Below are 21,343 nucleotides of genomic sequence, written 5' to 3' on the forward strand. Positions count from 1 at the left end.
GTTCCAACCGGTAATAAGGACACATGCTCCACTATGTTCATAGCAGTCTTATTTATAATATCGAGAAGCTGGAAAGAACCCAGATGTCCCTCAACAGAGGAATGGATACTGAAAATGTGGCACATTTACACAATGGAGTACTACTTAGCTTTTAAAAACTATGAATTTATGAAATTCTTGGACAAATGGATGTATCTGGAGGATATCATCCTGAGTGAGGTAACCCAATCACAAAAGAAGTCACCTGACATGCACTCACTGATAAGTGGATATTAGCCCAGAAACCTAGAATACCCAAGATACAACTTCCAAAACACAAGAAAATCAAAAAGGAAGATCAACTCATGGATACTTCATTCCTCCCTAGAATAGGGAATAAAATATCCATGGAAGGAGTTGCAGAGACAAAGTTTGGAGCTAAGATGAAAGGATGGACCATCCAGAGACTGTTCCACCCAGGGGTCCATCCCATAATCAGCCATCAAACGCAGACACTATTGCATATGCCAGCCAGATTTTGCTGAAAGGATCGTGATATAGCTGTCTTGTGTGAGGCTTTAACAGTGCCTGGCAAACACAGAAGTGGATGCTCACAGTAATCTATAGGATGGAACACAGGGCTCCCAATGGAGGAGCTAGAGAATGTACCCAAGAGCTGAAGGGTTCTGCCACCCTATAGGTGGAACAACAATATGAACTAATCAGTACCCCCAGAGCTCGTATCTCTAGCTGCATATGTAGCAGAAGATGGTCTAGTAGGCCATCATTGGGAGGCCCATGGCCTAGCAAACTTTATATGCCCCAGTACAGGGGAATGCCAGGGCCAAGTAGTAGGAGTGAGTGCATAGGGGAGCAGGGCGGGGGGAGGTTATAGGGGACTTTTGGGATAGCATTTGAAATGTAAGTGAAGAAAATATCTAATAAAAAATTTTTTTAAAAAAAGAGTGGAGCAGAGACTGAAGGAAAGCCCATCCAATTCATATACTTTAAAAAAATATTGTAAATAACTAATTATCTTTAAAATACAGAAAAAAAACTGAGAATAATATTTCACAGCCATTTAGTTATTCAGTCCTAAGAAGTGCCATCTGCCAGATGACTCCAGCTTGTTTTCTGTCCATCCTAAAAAGAAAAATATATTCACCAACTCAGCAAAATGACTTCCTCCATCATCTCTTTCCTTTTCTTCATCCATCCCAAGGGATAAGGGGTTGCCCCCATTTAAGAAGTACAGTGCTCATTATTTTGTGTGTTTACTGCACTTTACACATTCAAAAACACATATTCCAAGTATACCTTATACTTTAAAACACGACCCAAGTTTTGGCCACTCCCAAGTCCCAAACTATGTACACACCTGAGCTCCCTTTACTAATTACCAGGGCTTCCTATTTCCCTCTATCACCAGAATCCAGTTGTGAAGAGACTAGCATTGCTGCAAACATCCTGAGACTCTATTGAAATGTCTCTGGTCCATGGCTTCTCAAACATCATTTCTGTTTTGGCATTCTATCTGTGCAATTTTTACCCTTACTCTTCAGAAGGACTGGAATCTCATTCTTATAGACATAAACTTTCCTGTTTAATATTATTTGTTCTATAATATAGTTTTACATTATTGATAAATGAACACAAATTTAGTGGAAGTAATACATTGTAGGTTGATTTTAATTTTAACTGGCATTTTCTTTAAATTAAAATTTTCAGTAGTTTTTTTGTCCTATGAAAATTTAAAGTTTATATACAATTATTTTATATGTGCATTTATATATGCAAATACACAGATTTATTTGTGATATCTCTACTTACATGTTGCCTCAATTTTTAACTTTTATTGTATTATATTTTATTTAGTTTTATTGTCTCATCCACTAAATAAATGCCATCTACCAATTATTTTGTCTTTCCCATTTCTTAATCCACATATTTGTCAATATCTAAGGCTAAAGGCCAGCAAGATAGTTCAGTGGGCAATGGTGCTTGCCTTGAAGTTGAAGACCTGTGTTTGATCCTAAGATTTCACATGGTAGAAAAAGAAAGGTTAAAAGAAAAAGAAAAAGAAAAAAAATACCACATAGTTTTCTGTTTATTACAGGTGAGCCATGTACAAGCACACAGACACAGACACAGACACACACACAGACATACACACAGAGATAGACAGACAGACAGACACACACACAACTAAATAAATTGTATAAGATTATTTTTAAATCTAAAACTAGTCATATCACCATCCAGCTTCTAAATAAGAAGATGACCTAAGATGCTTACATTCTCATCAGTTTGACTGCACATTTTTCTGTAAATCTAGCTTCTTTGTATTTTTATATTGAAGAGCTAAGTTATTTTACTCTTGTTTGAAACAATGCGTGCATTTATGAAGCACATGTTCATTGTTTTCCTCTGATTTTCTTGAATTGAATTTAATCCAACTATGTTTTCTGAAATGCATTTATGCAATAATTATCAGCTGATGTTTTGTTTGTTTTGTCCTGTTCTCATTTGTTTGTACTTTACCTTGTTTTATTTTATTATTATTATTATTATTATTATTATTATTCTGTGGATGCCTGTTTGTTTTCTAATGAGAGACATAAAAGGGCATGGATTTGAATAGAAGGAGAAGGGCGGATGTCTCAGAAAAGTTGGGGGAGAGGAAACTGTAATCAGAATATATTATATGAAAAAAATCTATTTTCAATAAAAGAAATAAAAGATTCTGTGATGATCTAGTGTTTCAGAAACTGTTCTCTGGATATGTTGTATCTCATTCTATCCTAACCTGTGCTCTTCTGAGGCGTGGGTTGTTTCCATTTCAAGGATGAAATACTTAATATCTCTCTTTCTCTCTTTGAGGACAATAACACTTTCTTTTTTGATGGGGCTTTCTTGTTTTGTCTTGTTATTTGTTTTTGTTTTTTGTTTTTGGTTTTTTTTATTTATTTATTTATTTTATCTTCTTCAGCCCATGTTTCCTGTAAGCTGCTTAGTTCTGTTTACATGTTTTTCTTGCTTTATGTTAGAGGAGCTATACAATGACTTGTCATAATTTAAAAAAATAAAATGTGAGCAGCTACTGAAGTCCCTAGAAATGTGGATCACAAAGAAATGGGGTCAATGTCAACTCAATTTGAGGTGGTTGTGGAGACCATGGGCTGAAAATCACTACTTCCAACATCTTCACCATCTCTTTTCCCTTTTAATAAACTAAGAAATCCTCAGCAGAAGTTATCAGTTTTCATCTTCATGGTTTCCTTATTCATGCTCACATTCCCAGTGAGGTAGTATAAGCTTGAATTTTCTTGTGTAGATGTCTGGATACATTTTCACTGTAGCTTTGAAAGAAGGAAATGCTCAAGGAACAGGGATGCTATGAAAAGGGCTTAGTACAAACTCCACATGTCTTAATCGGTCTCACAACCTCCCTAGTAGAAGCTTCTAAAGCAAGAGTTGCTCTTGGCTGTGTAGATTGTCCTCTTCTATCCTGTATCCCCCAATCTCACAACTCTTATATACAAGTGTCTCTTCATTGCAGGACCAAGTTAGAAGAGTTCTGTTGCTTGGTTGGTTTTGAATTTTATTTTTGAGAATTCATCTATGTATCTAAAATATGCTTAAATGTTACCTTGCTTTTCAAGTTTTCTTTTTTTCCTAGTGAGCTTCAAATTTATCTTAGCTTGTTATCTCCCAGAAGCCCTACCACTCTATTTACCAAGCATGGTGGCCATCCATATGAGTAACATATGAGTCTTTCCTTCACACCAGTCTTTCTATTTAGGTATCAGTGTCCACAATTCACAGATCAGAAGAAAGACACTGAGGACAAGCCTGAAGATGATGTCACAGTGCTGTCACTTGAAACCAGAATTTTTTGTCACCAAAGCCCATTTTCAATCAAAGCCCATTTTCAATCAATTGGCCAGTCTTCTCTGTGTATTCATAGAGTTCATAGAAAGGCTCTTGCCTAAAAAAGATGTAAACCTGTGTTTGTAAGCATGTATGTGTGGTGTGGTCTGTGTATGTCTGTGTGTATTCATGTATGTGTTTGTGTCCCTGTGTGTGATTGTGTGTCTGTGTGTGGGTGCCCATATGTATGTGTTTGTGTGTGTGTGTGTCTGTGTGTGTGTGTGTATGTATTTATATGTCTATATATAGGTGTGAAATAGAGAGTTTTTAAAACATAGTGCTACCATGATGCTGGGTTCAGACAATATCCCCTCTCACTCATTCACCTCATTGATCTCTGCTCATTCAACAGACTAATAAACACCTTATTTCCCTTCTCACTGACTTTGTATTTATTTCTGATTCTCTGCAGAACATGCCTATCGTGTTCAGGCAATGAGTGTTGCAGCTTGCACACTGGCTTGGAACACTGGCAACTCTGAACCATAGTTTCACTTTCAAGTGAAAAACCGATGGGGACAGGGATGATGATAAGGCTGTACTGAGATGTCCCAGAAGTAAATGTGTGTGAATCTCTAAAGTTCCTAAGAAGAGTCATAGTGTGTATGACTTTTGTTGAAGAAAATGTCACCGATAAAATGCATCTATTAGTGTTTCAAAGACAGAAGCATCATCATCAATAATATTTCAAGTATCTGTAAGAGCAGGTACAGACAGTCAGCTAATATATACTGGTTGGGCTAAAAGGGTTACTCATTGGGAGATTATAAATTCATGCTAATGTTACATATTTTATAACATTTCCAAGTAGGCGGTATGGTCTTATGAATAAAAAACACTTATTTTATTCATCAGTCATAATGAATCATACATTTTGTACAACTCAAAAAAATTCTCCCATAAAGAAATTAAGTTCTTTTTTTTTAACTCTAAAGAACTATTTCATATCTTTGGTATACTTATTAGTATGCCTTATTTTTTTTTATCCCGTGCACAGTAGGTCCACACCATGTACGTCATTAAAAATAGAGTTTCTTGTTCCTTTGGGAAAATAGAATTCCCACTTCGTCACAGCTTTCTGGCTGTGAGCAGCTGGCCAACCAGATGGGTCAGAAGACAGAGTGCACAGGAATGCATTACAAATGGATTTGACACAGCCCTCTCGCCCAGCCCAGCAAAGGGAAAACAAGACATGCCCAAGAATAATGTTCCTCACATAGCTATTGCCATGCCTCAGTTAAATGGCACCTCCTTACTGAATCCAGCCATGACAGCTCTAATTATAACATTGTCTGTTTCTACCACCCAGGCCCTCCAGGGCTCTCTACACCTACTTAGAAGTTATAAAAATTTGCTTGAATTCTATTTCATTTTTAGTGGATTTCTTTTTATTTTTATTTGAGAGTAAACATCATGCAGTTAGGAAGCAGATTCTATTCCCGTTCCATGGAAAGGATTTCATTTTTGTTAATAAGCTTGTAATTCCAAGAAGCTATTATTTTTCTTTCCTCTTGTTGATCCAGAAACCAGGAATGCTATTTTGAGTTGAAGCAGTCTCTCAACTTAACACAACTTCATTTCCAAGCTCTGCACAGGCTTCGGAAGGCTGCCTACCCAGGGAATCATGTTTCTGAGAGTGGTGGTGTCTCTCTGCAGTTAAAATGCTCTTTCTATGTGAAACCTCCCCATGCTCTCTCTACTGCTCAGCAGCAGCTGAGAAGTCAGTCACTTGTGCAAACTCTGAAAGACTATTGATAAAAGAAAAGGGATGGCATTTGCTTCTGGCGCTTTACTCAGAGGTATGTGCCTGAAAGTCAGACAAAGATATCATGCACTGTAGGAAGTAGGAGTGATCTCTGAAGACAAAGTAGAAGGATATTCACAGGGTTGGAGCTTTTCATGGAAAATTCACTGTGTTCTGTGACAGAGACCAGCTCAGAGATGGAAAGATGAATGAATGGGAGTCAGCAGAAACAGCAGCCGAATGGAGACTGGCAGGGAAAACAAGTCGTCTCTCCAGTGTCATGACCTTGAATCTGGCCACAGCTCCTGTAGGAGTTCCAGCCCACTGAGAAGCAGAACCTGAGACCCTGACATCACTGTGACACTTGTAAAGGCAGCCCAAAGAAGGAGTTAATCCCAATGCAGGTGGATAAACCTGATCAAGCGTGTGTCTAGTTTGACAGAATATGTGGAAAAATAGATAAATGAAAGGTTTCCCAGAAGATTATTAGTTGAAGGAAGGAAAGAAAATTGCCCTAATTTTTGTTATATTTCAGATGAGATTTCAGAGGAAAATTCACAAGAGAAATTAGCAGACTCTCAATCAGTGTTCTAATGCAGCCATTTAGAGTGCTTCATGCTGCTTCATTGACCAGGAAATGACTTTTCATCTGCCTAGAATTCTCTAGTACTTTCAACTGGAAGAGCTAGTCTACATTTCCCAAAGCTAGAAGTCAGTTAGAAAATGGTATTGACCCAGTTCTTCTGTCATCTTCCACTTCAGCAACAGGCACATGTGGAAGAGAACACTAGACATTAATTTCAGTTGCTCCCATGGGAATTTTAAAAATGTCACTCTGTAATATGAGGGGGCAAATAGGTAGATAGGAATATGTGTTATAAAAGGGAACACTAACAAAGGCTGCATACCAAGAGTATACTCTTATCACATTCATTTGCACATTCATTGATTTCAAAATTACTGAAAGTAAATCAGTTTCTTCTTTTTATTTTAAACAGAATGTCTGTCAGTCAGGGTTTAATTAGAGTGTCCTCATAGACTGACACCAATTGAGTGATTGATTTTAATGTATTGACTATGATGTAAAGATCTTCCTGAACCAGGCAGTGGTGGCACACACCTTTAATCCCAACACTTGGGAGGCAGAGGTAGGCAGATTTCTGAGTTCGAGGCCAGCCTGGTCTACAAAGTGAGTTCCAGGACAGCCAGGGCTACACAGAGAAACCCTGTCTAGAAAAACCATAATAAAACAAACAAACAACAACAACAACAACAAGAGATGTTCCTGAGAAGTCTGTGAACACTTCTCTTGCACAGGATGATGGGAAATGAAATCTACATCATAAAGCAGAAGATCTGAGGATCCAGGAAAGACAAGTAGGAACAGTGGTGTATATTCTGGAAGCCATATTGATGAAGAGAAAAACAATCACTGGTTGCTCTTAAGCCATGGAGTCTGATCATTCATGTGTCTTTCTAAAGAAGCTAGTGGTATTATCTTCTGGGGGGTGTGACTTGTGAGTTCAGGAAACAGTCTAGGAGTTTGTTGGAGGCACTGCCCATGTGGATACTGTTTGTGGCTAACAAGGTGAGCGACTAAAAATTCATGTTGACTTCGGGAGCAGCCAAACATGTGCTCACCTTCAGAACACAAAAATAGCTGGCAGAAATTTCTTTGCTGGCTAGCTCTAACCTAGAGTCATACACTAAGAATTCTGAGAACTGGACTGATGATAACAGAAAGAAAGCCAAGGTGAGAGAAAGATGGCTACAGCTTAGGAAATAGCTACTGCTGAGTATGGAGACTTACATATAAGTCCTATGTACCACAGGTGCAAGTGTTTGCTTGTTAATATTATAATAACTATAAAAGCTTCTGTGCATTATATAACTCAACTTGGATTCTTTCCACATGAATATTAAAGAGATCTGATAATATGTATGGTATGTACATTGTATTCACTGAGTATATAATTTAAACTGGACAAAAATATACTACTTTATGGAACAGAGGTGTCAGGTGTATTTATATGCTCATGACAGTCAATTTGTGAATGATTGAGAGTCTTATAAATACAATATGATTAGTGTAGACTTGTTTCCATGAATTCTATTCATATTAAGAGTACCAAGACTGCCTGTGAATAAGTAAGAAATATTATAACTGAGAATGGGCTTCTGGACCAAGTTTGCTGTCCCCTTTCCTCTTCTTCTCCCTTATTCTTCTCTCGCCTCCTTTCCCTTCCCTTCCCTTTCCAACATCCTCCAGTCTCTCCAATAATCACTATGGTTATAGACCTTTCTAGTAGTACAAAGACCAGCACATCTGTGTCCACTTTGAACATTTGCTAGCTTTTCATTGCTCAGTAAAATGCCTGACAAAAGTGTGAGCCAATAATTATAATAAGTCAAAGTAAAATTAATCTAATTAAATAATTTAGTAATTAACACCAAATTTTTCTTTGCTGTAAGCTCTTAAAAATCCAAGATTATATAGCACTGTGGGGAAAAACTGATTCCTAGGGGATCACTGTGCTCCTAGATTCATCAGATTTCTCCAGTTTTACATACTGGAGCTGTGTCTGGATCTTTTGTGGTCTGTAATCCACATGGCTAGAAGCTAACTCTCTCCAAGTAGATCTGGCCACTGGGACCTCACTTTGATGATCCACTAAGGGAGAATAAGTGTCTCTTAATTCATTTATTTGAATTAGTCAAAGGAATGTCACTTTTAATACAACATAGAAGTTGCCTACCACCCCATCACCCCAGTTCTTGATTTGCTAATCATGTCACTGTGGATGGTTGGAAACACAGATGAAGAAAAGCTCTGGACTCACAGGGCTTCTCTGATATAAATGTACAAAGGCTACCATGTATCTCAAGAAGCCAAGAAGAAAACAAAGCAAAATACCTATTGCACTTATCCTGTTTAGCCCCATGATGTGCCCTGCATAGGTATAACTTTCTCCCAGGTACCATTTAACCAGACATATGGAAGAGACTCAGGTTACAAAGCTTTAACTGGAGGATTGCTTCTCTTCTGTCACAAGAAGTCACCCAGCAAGCATCTATGGGTATTTATGCAGAAGCACATTTCCAGGACCCATTCCCACCTGCTGGTTTTGTGGATTGCTGTTGTATTTAAGAATGTATTAAAGTTTCAAGCAAGTTCATGTGCCAGGGAGCCTCAGAAAGGAAACTACGCCAAGCACATTCCTTTCTGTTGGTTAGGAAGTATAAACATCCTAGAACACTTCATATACTTAATTATGCTTCAGTGGATAGATTGTAATACATGGGCACCTTATGACAAGGACAAGGGAAGCTGACATTCTTGTCAGGAGTAATAGGACTGGGTAAGCAAAAAACAACTTCAGCCACGTGACCCAGATAATTGAAGGTACCTTCATAGAAATGATTTAAATTTGGTATTTTTTTCATGGTCTCTTTTAGGATTTTGTTTTCATTTTTTGTTGTTGTTGTTGTTTTGTTTTGTTTTTTGGAGTTTTTCATTTTCACTTGCTTTTCTGAACTATATTGGAAGGTAGTTAGCCTGAGACTCCTAATAACTCATTTAAATTTAAAAAATGTTAGTTTTAGATATAAAGATACACCTGTGAGCAATTCATATTCACAGTCAACTTAATATAAACAACAAATGATAGTAGATGGCTAAACTGGAAAAGTTATAGCAACAAACAAGACTATAAACAAAAGAGCCAGAAACATACAAAACCAGTTGGATTTTATGTTTGTATGACAAATAGATACACCCAGAAAGGAAAAAACAGCCTTTCAAAAAAAAGCCAAAGGTGGTGATCTTTGACTAAGCGATATAGCTCAAGTTAGGTAGCTGTTGCATGAAGAGAATCCCTTCAAAAAGTGTCACTGAACATTAGAGATAACTTTCACATAATTTTCTTTATGTCTATAACAGTAGTTTTTGTAAAAGAACTTGAGAAAATAAAATTATATCCATTACCAATATTAATATAAATGGACTTAATCTTAATGAGGACCAAAAGTTAGGTTTACTTTTTAAAAAATCATCAATTTTTGACTAGAGCCAGAGAGGTATTTCAAGATCAAAATAACAGACTTATAAAAACAAAAACCTAGTAAATAATATCATAAACATAGAACATGAAAGGATCTTATAAATAACAATAGAATTATGAGAAAAATACTAACTCTGAAGAATTCAGGTGTGGTTAGAGCATTTTAAAAAGCAAAATATAAAAGCAATACAGGACAATTCAGCGGAGGTGATTCTTCTGAATTCACTGTACTCCAAGGCATACAATAAAAGTCTGAAATACAACCAGCAACATTAAAGAAAAAAGAGAGACAGATGTGCAGTGTTGGTAAGAGACTAATGAATATTATCACATTATTTATGCAGTTTAAGAAGATCAAATATGACTAATGTAATACTAGAACAATGGAATTAATCTATTAAACCAATGGATGATATCAGTTCATCCCTTATATAAAATATGCCTTCTAAGTGGCATTTCAGTCTACCTACAAACAAAGTACGTTATAGGCATAAATTCCCTATGCACAGTATAATAAACCAGAAATTTATTACAAAATGATTTCAAAACCAACATAATCACTTGTAAATAAAACAAAATCTCTGCTAAATCATATTCAGCTCAGAAGCTAAATCAAATCTGCAGCATCAAGTTATTAAATTTAACTACAGGAAGGTTGTTATGCGTCACGCTAATCTCATCACAGCTATTGGGTCTCTTTCAGGTGTGGTTAGAGCTTTATAAAAATCAAAATTCATTTACCCAATTATATTTTTCATTAAATAAGAAAGAATGAAACAAAATGCAACTAATATTAAACTCCACAAGTTAAGAAATTCACATTAAATAAACCTAATAAATCGATAGTTACTAATTTTGAACAGTAACAGTTTAAAATGTATGAGACTGCATTGTTTTTCATCGTTATTTATGTTAATTGTGTGTGTGCATGTGCATGTGTACATGTGTCTGTGTCCATGGGGTTGTATGCACATATGTGTACAGGTGCCCAAGAAGTTGTTAACTTGAAGTAATACTGTAATTTTTCCCAATCTTTGACTATAGTTTAAATCAAAGAAATCTTCTTTGGTGGGAGGTGGTTATATTAGGTTGTCTAGTGGTGATTGTTGTCAGCACATAGAGGCTTTTATACACCTATTTTAGAGTAACACTGATAGGCAGCATGAAGTCCCGTACTTTATTCCCTAGTTGAGTATGAGCATATACAACACAGAACCATCTTAGAGAAGTTTGGCCATTGGCTTCATTGCATGCCCTTCCCAACTGCCTCGTGTGAAGCTTCCTATCTTGCTACAGGCTATCTCCTGGAGAACAATGACCCAATTCCTCATGAATGAATGATAAAAGCAAGCAAGGAGTGGGCAATTTATCAAGGTCTGAGCCTTGAACTAAACAGCTTAAAAGAATAAGGCATCTGTAGACTGTAGATATTTCCTTTGTAAAACACAGTGACCTTGCCTATTAGGAAACAGCATCCCCATATATTCAGGAGCCTGAACAATCAGATAAGCAAGCTGGACAGATAGGGCAGTGGAGCAAGAAAGCTGCTTCCTGGTACATGGTTGTCTTCCTGGATGAGGGTGGCGGGCATGTCTGAGACAAGAAGGGTTATACTCATTCTATTCGGCGTGTGGGGACTCTGGAAATGATGAGAATGATGCTCTGGTCAGTGTGTGGTGAAGGATGTGTGGACCATTAGTTCCTTTTCATGATCTATATGATGGGAATACACAGACTGATTTTACTAACATACCCAAATGCTTCCTTAATGATTGCTTCAAAAAGGACAGCTCTGCTCTGAGAACAGTTTATAAAAGCCAATTTCCTAGGCCTAGATGGTGTCTGGGGAACAATATTTTTCTAAGCCTTGCTACAGTATGGAGAGTTGAGCACACTGTCTTTTTATACATAATTGTGAAAAACAATTACTTCTTTGTGGTAAATGGAAAAGACTGTCCAAAGGAAATTCTTAGACATAAGTTTATCAATCAAAGCCTAGGGGAATTGAAAGGAAATAATTTGTGGAGGAATAGAAAACGTTTTCCTGCCTCCAATTAGAAAGATGATTTATGTAACCCTGATCATTATGACTTGTAAGGTGATTTTGTTGCTTTTCTTCTCAGTCTCATCCCCCAATGCCTTGCTGGCATAGCAAGTGTGACAGATATGAAGACGAATGAAGATCCCCACATATGTCAGAAACAAAGCCACAAGCACATGTAATGCTGAGATTTTATTGCAAGAATTTAAAATTTCAGTGAGAGCATTGGCATGGGGAATCACCAACCAGAGATAACCTAGCATCAAATCCCTAAATGGCCTTGCTGATTGGCAGCTTTGCCGGGGCTATGGAGTACCATTTCTTCTTTCTTAAGCTGATCTGCTCTGGACATAAAGGAGGCAATGCTCTTAGCTAACACTCTTAAAAGTAATAGATCTTAATGTGAGTCTGTTCTTTATCAGTAAAGATCCCATTTCTATAGACACCAAGTCAAGTTAAAAAGGGTCTGCTAGCTGTCTACAGTATTGATATCAAGTGAATTGAAAAGGCTTCCTGACTTTCTATAGTAGCTAAACATAAAATGCAAAGTTTTAAGATGAAATTAGACTTTGAGACCCTTCTGTTAATTCTCATATTGCACATAAAAGTAATTAAAAAGTAATGATTTCTTGCCCAAGGCTGTTAAACTAGATCTATCATTCAGAATTCTTGACTTAGGAAAATTATTTGTTTGTTGTATAATATTTTTATTATATTAAACATGAGTAACTTGTCAATTAAGCATCATACTTTGCTTGATTATTTCTGAAAAATACACAAGAAAATCTTTGACAATCTTTGAGAAATCAACAATATTTGAAAATTCTAAGACAAGGATTTTATGTTTTGCAAAGCTGAAAGCAGACTAGAAAACATATGTGTTTCCATACCTATGTGTTTTGCAACAATAGAGCTAACAAAATGTATATCAAAACTATCCTTTAAAAAAAGCTAAACAATAGCTTGGGTATTAGACTTCAATTGGGCGGGCACTGTGAGTAAGATAGAGATTGGGGGCTGTTCCCAAGTTTTAAGCATGAACTCCATCTTTTTCTGGTTTAGAAACCCACTGAGTGTCCATTAATACTGAGTGACTGATCAGTTCTTGCTAACTATATCAAAGATCTGAAAACTAAGATGGTGGTGACCACAGCTTAAGACTATAATAAGAAAAAAATCTGATTAAGATGTTAATTTTCTCACTGTCCAGATAAAAGCCCATGGGGTAGGTGTATCATGGTTTAAAAAAGCATTCCAGCTGGGTGGTAGTGGTCCATGCCTTTAATCCCAGCACTTGGGAAGCAGAGGCAGGCAGATTTCTGAGTTCAAGGCCACAAAGTGAGTTCCTGGGCAGCCAGAGATATACAGAGAAACCCTGTCTTGAAAACAATCAAAACAAACAAACAAACAAAACAAAAAAAAACCCCAACATCCCCCCCCCCCCAAAAAAAAGCATTCCAAAGGTTTTATTTCTTTGATGAATGACAAATTGTTAGCCAGAAGACATGTGTTTTAAACTACTCAGCTACTGGAGAGCACTGCCCAGTGACACGGTGCTGAGTTTTCCCCCTTGGTTCAATATTCATAACTTTTTTTACTGACCCCAAAACACATGGATCATGGATTTGAAAGATGGACTTGATTCAGCTGGAAGTGAGCAAGGGAAAATCAAAGTTCAAATGGTCTTGGAAGTTTGCAATTGTGATGAAGTCAGACACTTTATTTTAGGACCAGCTCAACCTGAGCCAGTGAACTCATGTACCCACTGCTTCTTATAAGTGAATTGAATTTGCATAAGAGTATACATAAGAGAAACTAAGGCGCAGGATGCTTGGGGTTCAGGCCTGTGTAGTGAGCTTTCCAATTGAGATGTAGTTAAGTGTGATGTCTTAAACATCTTGGGAAAGAGACAAGGAATAAAGACATGGAGAAAACTCTGAGGTTAATGAGTATGGGGACACATAAGAACAAATTGTGGCTGAGGGGAATATAGTCCATTAAAAATTCCTTCACATACTAACTAGTGATTAATCTCCAAGATTATGAAAATACAAAGGAGGGCATTTCAGTCCATCCTCTGAATTCAAAATTGCTTGAGAGAAAACACATGGATGCTTCTAACAGTAAGCACATAAATAGGAGACTAGAGAATGTAAAAGCAACTGAAACAGCAAAACTTCTCAGAGGAAAGGGCAGCAGAGAAGAGAGTCGGGATAGTATGATGCTTAGAAGACTGGTTTATGCTTCGTGACCTTCCCAGCTCTGTGACCCTTTAATACAGTTCCCCAAGTTGTGGGGACCCATGCCCATAGAATTAGTGCATTACTACTTCATTTTAACTTTGCTACTGTTTTATGAATAATAATGTAAACACCCGATGTGCAGGCGATCTCATATGCAACTCCCACAGAGATTATAACCCACAGGCTGAAACCTTCTGCCTTAGAAGACAAGGCCAAGGAAAAGAGCTGTTTAACTGAATTATCTTGACAATGACTTTGCCCATCCTACTAATCGACTACATTCATTTCACAGGGGCATCTTTGCTTCTTCTGTTAGTCTTGCTGAGAAGTCACCTCTCAAAAGTCTATTTACCTTTAAAGATTGCATAATAACCTCAATTGCCGGGCGTGGTGGCGCACGCCTTTAATCCCAGCACTCGGGAGGCAGAGGCAGGCGGATTTCTGAGTTCGAGGTCAGCCTGGTCTACAAAGTGAGTGCCAGGACAGCCAGGGCTACACAGAGAAACCCTGTCTCGAAAAAAAAAAAAAAAAAAGAAAGAAAAATAACCTCACTCTTCATGCCCAACCAACACATTATGTCTAAGCTTGCCCAAACAGTAAGTTACTGTGTCACCTTGAAAATCATAGAGTACTTCTATTGTGGTCAACCCATAGAGCTTAGGAAAATCTGCCCTTCAGAGCAGGGGCAAGCAGTGTTTTCCCAGTCTCTGACCATGCTTTGAATTCATTGTCCATTCTTGAGATGTATACAGTAAGTGGACAAGGCATGGGGATGGACATCTGTAATCCCAACACCTAGGTGACAGAAAGATGATCACTCTGAGTTCATGGCCAGCCTGGACTACATATTAAAACCCTATTTCAAAACAACAAAATAGCACAGAGAAAGCCAAACAGTCCACTTCTTCAACAAAAGCTCCTGTCTTGAGAACTATCCTAAGACCCTTCCTTTTCCTCTTGCTTTATTACCATCTCAAAAGTCAGGGTTTTGTCTGAACATGTGCCCTGAATAACTGCCAGGACCTGAGTGACTAGGTTATTCCTAATCTCATGACACTGACAGGTTAGATAAAAGTCCTGGGACCTGAAAGTGGCCTTGGTTCCTGTGCAACCACTATGCCAGCTGAGATGATTTGATTCGTGGTGAATTTAAATACAGAGAAAACATACTTTTGAGTCCATATACCCAGAAATTTGCCAAGGCATCTTGCTTCCTCTTTCTGGCTTTGAGGATATTTTCCTCTCCATGTTCATTATATTTGTTGAAAGCCTTAAGCAGGGACAGCGGTTCTCTGGGCTAAGTGGTACACCTTCTAGACTCTTCCCCACTGACAACAAAATTTCTCTGTCAAACATCCCTTCATTTTGTTACAAATAAGGCTGGTGGATGGGACCTGCCCAGGGAACAATCAGCATGCTGGTGGTTGCTTTGAAAGCAGTATTACACTAATACAGTTTCTCATTAGAACACCTTTGCTGGGAGCTAGAGGTTTCTTTCCAATCCAAATGTAAGATGGTCCTGTTCATTATGTGTTCAGAAGAGCTACTTCCCTGTGCCGAAAAACGGCCTGAGGAGAGAGCATCTTTTGACCTTTGTAATTGCTACAATATTATGTGCTGTACTTTCTCTATTTGTACAGGGCAGTAAATATTGCAGATCTGTGCTTTTTTTTTAGCCTAAAATGCAATTAAAATACATAATTTTTTCTGAAGTAATTTCAGTGATGCCTTACTACCTAACATCAGGAAGTAGTATTTGAAGAGGGACTGTCTTTCAGGTGGCAAGAGTCAGGGTCCATTTGAGATAATTTCCAGCTACTGGCTGGGGGCCTTAAGTTGCAGAATTAGCTCAACCAGGGGTCTGGCTCCTGGTTTCAGACTCATTAAGACAGTCTTGTCAGGGTATGTTTATGATCACTTCTGGACTGCAAGCTAAGCCCAATAAATTGCTGAACTTGGCTTAAAGAAGTTAATTACCAAATCTGGTGCATGTGGTGTAGGGAAAAAAAGGACAGGAACTACAAATTAATGTGCAGAACAGCAGTTTTATTTTTTAAAATTAACTTCAAAAATATAAATATTCCACAAGTACTATCCACTGCTGAGTACAGCCTTAATACATGTGTGAGTTCCTGCTTTTTACTAATTAATGTATTTATTTATTCACTTAACATCCCAATCAATGTCCCTTCTTCACGTCCCCCGAATATATCCTTGTCTAGTCTCATCGATCTGGGAAGAACCCCTTCACAGTGTTCCTATTCCCTGAAGCCCAATAAATGTATACAAAAGTGAAGAGGAGGGGATCTTCCATTTGATCCCATCCCCTCTGTTCTTTCAAGTTGAACCTAAAGTTCCTTCACCCAGATATTTCAGAACTATTGTGGCTTTCCTGGACTGAATCTAAACTCATTGGGAAGTCAAGGCAGATCTCCGGGTGGTGTTGGGAATGCACTCTATAAAAGTGGGGCTCCATCTTGCCATTCTTGGTCCCTTTGGTACCTAGCTTAGCCCCTGTTGTCACATGTTCAAGTTGGCAATTACGAAACTAGATTCATCCACTGATAACTTTTCAACATAATTAAAAGAACAGAATGCAAAAGAACTGTTGAGTGAATTCAATGAGAGGCCCAGGACAGCAAGGCTGGCCCTCCTTAGCTACATGTTCTACAGATCACAAATATTTAAAAAGAATATACCTGTATCCAGTTTGTAGATCTTCAATCACCATACCCTAAACAATGCAGAAGGACAATTATTTACACTGCAACTGCATTCATTGATTATGTATTATAATAGTCATTTACAGATAATTTGAAGTATATGGAAGAATATGGGAAGGTTACACACAAATACTACGGCACTTTAGGGTAAGGACTTGATTGTCCTCTAAGGACTCTGGACAAATTCTCCATGCATAACAAAAGACAGATTTATGAGTTAGATGTATTGAGAACACTGGGTTATAAAAACTGCAGGATGAGGAAGAGTTTAAATAACCATTGAAGAAATGGTTTGAAAGGTTTCAAATTCTAGGACTATTATTTCATATCTGAGAAAGCTCCTCATTCCCCATGCCAAAAGAACCAGCATTCCCAAAGTCCTTACTAGGAGGCAGGTGCTGCAATCTGAGGTGTGTAATTTTTCAGTTTTGTTATGTAAATATGGCCCACATAAGCACAGCTATACCAATTTAATGGATATAGAGATTGAGGCTGAAGAAATGTAGGTCGCGTCCCAATTGCATAATAGTTGTAAAAAGCAAACTAAGATTTCAAATGCCATTTCTTAAATTTCACATCCTTGATCCATCCACACAACCATGCTATGCAACTGGAAATCAGGAAATATAGAATCCTATATTTCTTGCCAGGAGTAAAAGGTGTACAGATTTAATCTTTCTTCATTATAATTCTTCAAGTGCTATATTCATTACTTAAATTTTTATTTCCTACAGGAAGTAAGTCCAAACTTTGCCATGAAATTATTTGCTACATTAACCATCAGGCCAAGAAGAAACCCTTGTCATCCTCTCCTCTGTCTTCTCCTATTTATCCTGGAAAGGCTTTGCAGTTGCCTAATGGTTACAACATCAACAAAGTAACTTCTCTCCCTTTCCTCATTAAACTAAACAGAAAAAAAAAAAAAAAAAAAAACACCAACTAATGTACAGCCTCCTTGTTGACTGGTGGCTCATTACAGAGGCTAATAAGAGAAAATACATTCTCATATACTGATCATTGGTGCTCAGAGAGTTTGAGGAAAGCCACCTACTGAGTAAGTATCCATTTCCACTCTGACTTTGTATGTATTAGTTTGGTCAATTTCCCCAAGCTGGCCTGATTAGGAAAGGTTTATTAAAACAAACAGAGATGAGACTTAAAGTTAGTTGAGAAAAACAGAAGCTGAGCCTGAACGATCCACACAATCTTTGCCCTTGGTCAGATGTGCATCCTTCTTGGCAGAGGCTGATGGTAGAGAGCACAGCATCTTCACTGACAGTCAGGGCATCATCCTTCCTTCATTCAGCTAGTTCCCAATCTTCCCGCCAACCATCCACCAATCCCCTTCTTCCATGTGACCTAGGGAAGGATGCAGGTCAACTTCATAACCACATACCAAAAGGCACACAATTCATTTCTGTGCCATCCTACCCCACCGTAACACCCCGGTTGTGTGTGATGTGTTTCTTAAATTCTTTGGCTCAAAATGACTTACCATATACCACATATAAACTGTGATTGACATTTCCTTAAATGCTTCATATTTCTTATTTTTTTAAAAAATATTTTATGCATATGGATAGTTTGCCTTCATGTATATCTGTGCTCTACCTGTGTACCTAGTGCTTTCAGGGTCAGAGGACAGGGGTAGGTCCTCTGGGCTGGGGTTACAGAATGTTGATAGCCACTATCAAGGAACTCGGAATTGGACGCTGCTCTTCTAAACAGTTCCTAGTGCCCCCTTTCCAGTCCATGTAGATGCTTTAAACTGAATTTCTAAGTAACTTTATGTACACCTTGTCTTCACAGTGTCAAATGCAGTCACTAATTAGAATTTATGTAAGTAAAATATTGATTTTTTTTTTAGATTTTTAAGCTTTTAAGATTTCAAAGACAGCTTATTAAAACAGTGCTTGTTTAACTAGGATATGCTTCATGATACTTACATAAATGATACATGGATTTATTTGATTTTTAGGACACGAGTTGGCACAAATATACAAGCAAATTTCAAAGTACTAGCATAAAAACCCTAAAATGCATAGAACAATCTACAATAGATCTACTTGTTATACACATAGATATCAGTTCCTTAACAGGGAAATTTACTTTGCACATAAACATAGGACAAAGCTTATTCGACTGTAAGTTCAAGTAAGAGTCTCTTGTGAGAGTCATTGAATTGAAAACTTAACCAAATTTAATATAGATAACGGCAAGATTTACTTGTGGCCCATCTGCTTCACATCAATAAAAACTTCCCGTCCTAACCTAACTTATAAACAGAGAAATATAAGAGATAAACAAGCCAAGTAATATAAATAGGGGCAGGAAGGAGGTCAGTTTATACTTCCATATCTGAAAATCCCATGAAAGGTTGTGTGATCCTTGTTGTTTTTGTTGTTGTTTGTTTTCTGAGACTCTAGGTACAAATCTCCCAGCTTCGTGTTCAAATGCAAAAGAAAATGTCGGAATTTGAAATGAAGTGCCACTCCAGATTTCTAAGCCCCTTGAAGAAAATAAGGCATCTCAGAAGCCCAGAAGATGTTTAACTCAACAAAAAAGTTCTCAGAGGTGACAATAAATACGCCATTTTACAAAATAAAATCCAGACTAATCCCTAAGACATGACAGGAACACTTCAGAGAGCAAGAGGGGGATGGACAATTCCACTAACAGGGTACAGAGAAGGCTGGGGAGATCACAGACCTGAAGTGGAGGAAATAACAAGACTCCTGAGCCTTAAGATGATAGGGCAGCAAGGACTCCACAGAAACCTAATACCAAATGAAACAGGAGTGAGGCACAGCTAACAAAACCTGTCAAGAAGTTTGGTCTTAAAACTGTATTGAAATTATGAGCTTAGGATCGGTGGGTAAAGGTCTCCCTTTGAGCATGAGGACCTGAGTTCAGATCATTACAACCTATATAAATAAGAACATTATAGTACATGCCTTTTATTTCAGTGCTTCGCCAACAAGATATGATGTAGAGTCAGGAGAAACTCTAGAAAGTCATAGGACAGCTGAATTGTGCAAGAGCACAAACAGATGAACCCTGTCTCAAACAAGGTAGAAAGCAAGGACTGGTGATGCCTGAGTCTTTTCTCTGATCTTCACATTTGATTGGTAAAACATGTGCACACACACACAAATACACACACACACGAAATTGGGAGACCCATACATGCCTCTGCTCTCTCCACTGTAGTCATATTGGTCTGGAAGAGTAGTGTCTAAACTTTGATAATCCAAGGAACACCAGGATTCGTGCCTTTGAAACCACCTGGGTGACCCTTACAACTAACAATTTCAGCGGCCTGTCCAAGGTACAACCTTGGCTACCCCTGGAACACAGCTTGAGTGTGTGGACTCTTTCCAGAGGATTTCACCTCAGTGATGCTGGTCTCCTCCTATTCAACACTAATTTCTTAGATCTAGCTTATCAGCATCTATTGTCCCAGTAACACAAAGTTTTATTTTGTTGGCTCTGGTCTCTTGTTGACTACAGCTGATTCTTTGGCCCCAGCTAAGTAAAATCACAGATTATCAACTCAAAATAGTCAATAGCCCTCACAGAGTCTTTAAACTTTCTTCTGAAACTTTACAAGCCAGACCTCTATCATCTGCACTGCTATCAATATTCATATTTTCCATGCTCCTGAATAGCAACACACTGAGGTCTTCAAAAATGACTTTCCTAGCCCAAAGTTCCCACAATCCTCCCCAAAATATGGTCAGAGTTATCACAGAAATACCCCACTATCCTGGTTCCAATTTATTTTACTTAGGGTTACTATTTCTATGTCAAAACACCATGACTAAGTAACTTGGTGAGGAATTATTTTGTCCTACACTTGCATATTACTACTGCTTATCATCAAAGGAATCCAGGACAGGAATTCAAACAGGGAAGGAAGATGGAGGCAGGAGCTGACACAGAGAGGGCATGGAGGGTTGCTGCTTACTGTCTTCCTCCCCATGGCTTGCTCAGCCTGCTGTCTTATATAATCCAGAATTACTGGACACAAATAGCACCACCACAATGGGCTGGATCTTCCCCTGTCAATCACTTAGAAAGAAAATCCGCTATAGCTGTATGGAGGTATTTTCTCAGCTGAGGGTCCTCTAGCTTGTGTCAAGACTACATAAAACCACCACAATGCCCAAAAGCAAACTTTTATACTTGAAGCATCCATACACAGACTCACAGAGCCTACATAAAAAGCATGCTGGGAAACCATAGGAGCAGAGAACCAAATTAAACCTGATGAACTGAACGAAATAGTGAAGACACAAGCAGAGAAGTCCTTTAATAATACTTTAGTTTTGCATATATTTATAGACTGAGAACAGACTGCTAAGAAACACAAAACAAATAAAATAAAATAACACAACCATCTTGGTTCCGGGACTCCACTGAACTTAGGAACTTAGTCTGCACAGGTGAGAGTGTGCACCACAGAAGCAGACAGCTTCTAGGACAGGCGGGAGCACAGAGCCACTGAGGCAGCACACTTTTCAGGCCGCAGACATCCGGCCAACCTCCCAGCCGGGAAGGACACGAGTCCGCCCTGCACGGGAGCCCTCTGCCTCAGGAGCAGGGAGCACCATCTTGGTTCC

The sequence above is a fragment of the Mus caroli genome, chromosome 12, assembly GCF_900094665.2.
Source record: "Mus caroli chromosome 12, CAROLI_EIJ_v1.1, whole genome shotgun sequence".
Taxonomy (NCBI): Eukaryota; Metazoa; Chordata; class Mammalia; order Rodentia; family Muridae; genus Mus; species Mus caroli.